This window comes from Gekko japonicus, unplaced genomic scaffold (assembly GCF_001447785.1).
Source record: "Gekko japonicus isolate JY-2015 unplaced genomic scaffold, Gekko_japonicus_V1.1 scaffold360, whole genome shotgun sequence".
In the NCBI taxonomy this organism is placed as follows: domain Eukaryota; kingdom Metazoa; phylum Chordata; class Lepidosauria; order Squamata; family Gekkonidae; genus Gekko; species Gekko japonicus.
The window spans coordinates 503,180-509,179 of NW_015172015.1; positions in this window are offsets into that span (position 1 = coordinate 503,180).

The following is a 6,000-nucleotide window of genomic DNA, read 5'->3' on the forward strand; positions in this document are numbered from 1 at the left end:
CCTTCAAGTGCTTCAAGTGCTGAAACAATCAGGGGGTGGGATGCAGCTATTATCACTTTATAGAGCATATGGGGGTGCCTCAGCCCACCAAGCTGTGGGCCTGATCAGAATCAGGCCCTCAGGGCATTTTTAAATTACTTTTACATGGCCGCACCTTTGTGGCAGCCACAAGGATACTGTCACATCTAGTTTGGCCCTCAGTTGAAACAAACAGTGGGGGGAAGGTTTTGCTGCTGATAATGCAGTGCTAGTTTTTGCAACCCCAGCAAAAAGTGACCTTTTTGATTGGACTCCTCAGCACCTCTCAGGCACTCGGCACTTTCTCCAGTTGACTTTGGAGATAGTTATTTCTTTCTAATGTTTTGTCCCCTGTGTATGCAAACATCTCTGTAATTTTCAAGTGGAGGCATTTTGACCTTGGTCAGCTGGTTGTGGGATTTCTGCCGGTGGGGCTTTTGCTAATGAAAGGCACCAAACAGCTAGTCAGGGCCAACAGGTCTCCACTGACAATGAAATTAAGAGGATAGTAAGGAAGCTCCTAGGTCTAGTTCCAGGAACCTGGAACTCCTATTGTGTGAGGAGGCACATAGTGGCAACTGCTGTCAGAGAAAAGCTTTTGGTAGCCCTTGAACAAAGAAAGCGATTGTTAAACTGAACCGACCCAGAGCTTTCAGAACAGAAGATCATATTGAAAATATTTTTTTTCAACTAGTGGGACACAGCTATTCTGCCTACTTGAATTGCATTAGCATATTAGTTAGGGGCACGCCAAATGTCAGGTTCATTGATGGCTGCGATTAATTTCTTCTACTGTACTTGGGGATTGTTGCTGTCAGTGGAGAAACTGAATCCTTTCTTTTTTGGGGGGGGAAAACTTGATAGATTAGCACACCATATGCTGAAGAAGGGAATGAGTGTGTGCTGCTTCTTGTTGACCCATGAGCATTTTTTTTGTCATCTTCTCAAGCTCCTGCAATCATCATAACTAAAGAAAACCCTCTGTATTGTGTTTCAAATCAGAGCCAGGTTCCTTTGAAAGAGCATTAATAGTATGTCGGGGCCTGAATGTTTCCTGCCTGTATTCTAAAATGTTTTGGTATGTAGCACCACCTGAAGGTGAAAAATGAGAATTCTTGTCAACTTAATTATTTTCTACTGCCCACTAATGGGCAGTAAAAATTTAGATGGGTGGAAATGTTTCTTTGAGTGACAGTTTCCATAGCTCCTTCTGTAAGGACTCCCAATAATTAGGTAACTGGGCCCAGACATGTGGGTAGAAAGTTCCTGCACTTCTGACACCATGCTCATGCCTGCATTTGAAAGTTTTGAGCTTATGGGATAGCTGCAGTTTCTAGTGTGGTACCTTAACCTCTCAAGCTCAGCACCACCTCAAAGAAGAGTAACTTGAAAACTTAGGAGAGTATAGTGTTAAGACGCCAGACCCTCCTGAAATTGTCATGTTTTTTTACTTATTTGCTCCACTGGCATTCAGCCCTCTTTCCTGAGCAGCTTACAATAAAATCATAAAGCAACAATAAATGTTCAGCTCCACCATTGTATTGAGACAAGGGAAAGTGCAGTTGGGCTGTGTATTTCATTGGTGTTGCACTGATGGCATGAATGTGTACATTTGTGAATTTGTACTGTTTGTTACACTTCCAATTTTCCTTTCCCTAAATGATTGAGGAGAAAGGACCGGGGCTGTTTACTAGGCTTTTGACCTGTGAACACCGTGGGACTTAATCCCAAATCAGTGTACATTAGTCTGTAGCCTGAAACAAATAACTGCATCCAATTGCTTTTCTTGGTGTTCCAGGGAATAACAAGCCATTGTAATACAAGTTGTGTCACCTAGCAGATTTGTAAGGGGGCTGTGACATCTGTGTGGTAAATGACCACACAATTGTTGCTGTAACATAAAAGCTATCTAAGCATCTGTGAATAAATGGATAACATCGCTGAAACTACCACAGGGGTGACTTTACCAGTGTTGTCACAAAGCTCTGTACGTGAAAGCCACCTAAAGTAGTAGTTGTGGAACTCCTTCCCCAGCTGCCACAATGGCTTGGCTGCTGTCTAAGTTTCCTGCTGGCAGAAAGAAATTCCACCAGCAGGGGATGGGCTGTTCTTTTGCTTATTCCCCCCCCCCCAGACCTTTTCAGTCTGCCGTGTCCCATGAAATTGTGCCCTCAGAGGTCAGTGGAGCTTCAGGAACAGTGTGGGAGTGAAGGGGGAGTCTACATTGTGAGGAGGAACTGAATATGGTGTACACACCCCGAAGAGCATTTCTTTATATGCTACATGGAGCATACTTTGTTACAGAAAAGCTGATCCTCAAGGTCTGAGAGAAGTACCCCAATGTGGACATACAACAGGGTCATTTTACGTCAATATTTGTGTGTGTGTGTGTTTTAAGTTCAATAGAACTGAAGAGACATGGGCAATTTTGGTGAAGATTTAGTCTGTTCTGCCCAATACTCCATTATATACAATGCTGTCAAGTAATAATGATGGGATTTATACTTAACATGTAATGGTCACTAGTTAACATTTTAAAACAAGACAACTATATTGTGCAGATCTAATTTTCTGCACAGACAGCTCAAGCCTGACATTGGTGGGGGTTTACCCAATATGACTCCGAGCAGAAGGATGTGGGCAACTAGTTACTTTGGCTGAATGCCCGTCACTGGTAGATGGTGAGAAGCAAAGGTCCGTGCAGCAAGAGGGTGAGCATTATCCTCAAATAGCTCAGAGGACATCAGGTAGGATCACCAAGATGAACTGGGGAGCAGCTGAAGAAGGGAGGACAACACCTGACCAGTGCTCCAGGAGGGGAAGGGACAGATTCAGAGATTGCTGGAAGTTCTGGTGAGGATTTCTCTCAGGCTCACTGATCAGCAGCAACCCATGTGTCAGGTTTGCTAAATTGGTGCTTAGGAGTCAGGCAGGGAAAGGGGTGATATGAAAGAGGTAACTGGGCTCCAAGAAATCTAATGAGCTTCATCATGGCATAGTGGGAATTTGAACCTGCCTTTTTCTCCTATGGGCTGCGGTGGCTCAAGTGGTTAAGACGCTGAGCTACAGGCTGGAAGGTCAGCAGTTCGAGACCCGAGTGCCACATGACGGAGTGAGCTCCCATCTCTGGTCCCAGCTCCTGCCAACCTAGCAGTTCGAAAGCAAGGAATTGCAAGTAGATAAATAGGGAAAGGAAAGATTGAAGGTCAAAGAAGACGGGGACGACAAAGGATGAGATGGTTAGACAGTGTCATAGATGCAATTAACATGAAATTGAGCAAACTTCAGAGGACGGTGGAAGACAGGAAGGCCTGGCGTGATCTGGTCCATGGGGTTGCAAAGAGTCGGACTCGACTGTGCGACTGAACAACAACAACAAATAGGTACCACTTTGGTGGGAAGGTAACAGCGTTCCGTGCGCTTTGGTGTCTAGTCATGTTGGCCACATGACCTCGGAAACGTCTCCGGACAGCGCTGGCTCTTCGGCTTGGAAACTGAAACGAGCACTGCATCCCTAGAGTCAGATTCGACTGGATTTTGAGCAAGGGAAACCTTTACCTTTTCTCCTACACCATTTTGGCTTGTCAGCAGATTAAGGCCTAATCTATTGTCTTCCTGTGCAAAACCAATTAGAAGTAGGATTTTTTAAAATTATAGTACTGTTTTGTATCAGAAGTTCCCAAGGTAGCCCACAATCAAAATTAATTATTTAAGAAATACAGGATAAATCCAGAAATAAAACCATATGTAATTCAAAGAAGTGGCTACTCTTTGTATGCCATCTAAAGCATTGGCAAAAAGGTTCAGTTGACACCAAAAGGATGTTAATGTGCATGCCAAATATGTACTAGTAAGGAGGGAAGTTCTGTCATTGGGCCACCACTACAGATATGTCCTAAAGATGGCAGTACCTAGACATGTGCCTCTGGCATAGATAGCAACAGGCAAGTTCATATGGGAATTAGCCATCCTATAGGTACCCAGGTTCCAGCCCATTTAGGGTCATTCAGATCAATTCCAGCCCTTTGCATTATGCTCTAAACCAAGCTGGAAGCTAAGAAGGGTGTTTTGTTTTTTCAAGATTGTGAAAGAAGTGCTGGATGATCAGGTGGTGACTCGTCTCAAGATGACTGGGCAACAGCAGTCCTGTGTGTCAGTTTTCACAATATATCTAATGGCAATATGTAATATTGATGCAATGACATCCTGAAATAAGAGAAATAAATTATGACTAGGGATCTATCTAGCAAAAGCTTGTGCTTACAGGATATAAACTGAATAAAATCAATAAATAAAAGCTTGTTAGTCTCTTGGATATCACAATTTTTAATGCAATCCCTGAGAGTGAAATAAGGGATGTTATTTCAGTATAACATCACCTGGGAGCCCTGAGTTTTACACATTAATCAGCCAATATGGTGTAGTGCTTTAGACTGGTATCAGAGAGATCTGGGTTTGTATCCACACTCTGCCATGGAAGCTTGCTGGGTGACCTTGAACCAGTCACATGCTCTCTCAGCCTAACATGCCTCACAGACTTGTTGTGAGGATAAAAGGGAGGAGAGGAGAACAATGTAAGCTGTTTTGGGTCCCCATTGAGGAGAAAGGTGGGCACAAATTAATTAAATTTTAAAAATCTCTAGGCTCAAGTTCTTTTTGGCATCACTTGGCGCAGCACTAGCTGAAGCAATCTTTCTGACCTCTCCCTTTCTGTTGGAGATTTCTCACTCTGCCCTCTTAAGTTTGTGCTCCAGGAGGTGATGGACGCCTGGGGATGGCATGATGGATGAAGTGGGAGGGGGGGAATCAATGAAAACTTGCCCTCCCCCTTTTCTGCTGGCAGAAGTGCTTTCTGCCAGAAGAAAACATTGCATAAAGATCCAAACTGCAAATGATCTATAACAAGTAGTGCAACACCCCACAGTGAGACTAACCCCTGCCTTGGATGAGATGCTGTCTCAGCATGTAAAGGTATGACAAATAGAATAATAAACCATCTGTAAGGTTGGAAGCAAATCTCAAAATGAATGTAGGTGCAGGTGTGTCTGGCATTTGCTGGCAGGTAGTTAAAGCTTGTTTCACTGATACAGTAAGCATTTACTAATTCTTAATCATCCATGAATGGTTCCCCTCATCTCTCTCTTGAGACATAACCTGTTGCTCTGATGAAAGCTCTGACTGGGGTTTGCAAAATAGGTCTTGAGAATTCAGCAGCAAATGATGAGTTGGAAGCCTTGAAAATTTAGCAGATATTTAAAACATGATCTTGTGTTTCCAGCTGCAGCTCATGGATGGGACGAAGGCAGCTGGTTTAGGGTTGCCAGGTCCCCCTTGGCCACCTGCAGAAGATGGGGGGGGGTAGGGTTGCCAGATCCAGGTTGGGAAAGTCCTGGCAATTTGGGGGTGGAGCCTGGGGAGGACAGGGACCTCAGTGGAGTACAATGCCATAGAGTCCACCCTGCAAAGCATCCATTTCCTCCAGGGGAACTGATCTCTGTAGTCTGGAAATGACCTGTAATTCCAGGGGATCCCCAGGTCCCACCTGGAGGCTGGTATCCCTAGACCGGCTGGGCAAAATGAAAAATGAGGCGTGGTTGAGGCAGGCAGCTGTAGGAAGGTATTGGTTTTTCTAGGTAGATGGGCTAATGTTGCCAACTGGTGTGGAGAAAACCCTTTAATAGAGTCTTGCTGTGTGGAAATAAGCAGCAGAAGGCTTCCAGATCACCTGGTAAATAGTGATCTATTAAACTGCTATTAAAGGGACAGAATATTTTTCTCCAGGCCAGTTGCCTAGTCTGGGTTAGGAAATTCCTGGAGATTAGAGGCTATAGCTTGGGCAGGGTGGAGTTTGGGAAGGGGAAGGACCTCAGCGATAGATAATGCCACAGAGGCCACCACCAGAGCAGCCATTTTCTTCAGTGGAACTGATGTCTATAGTCTGGCGATCAGTTGTAATTCTAACAGATCTCCAGGCCCCACATG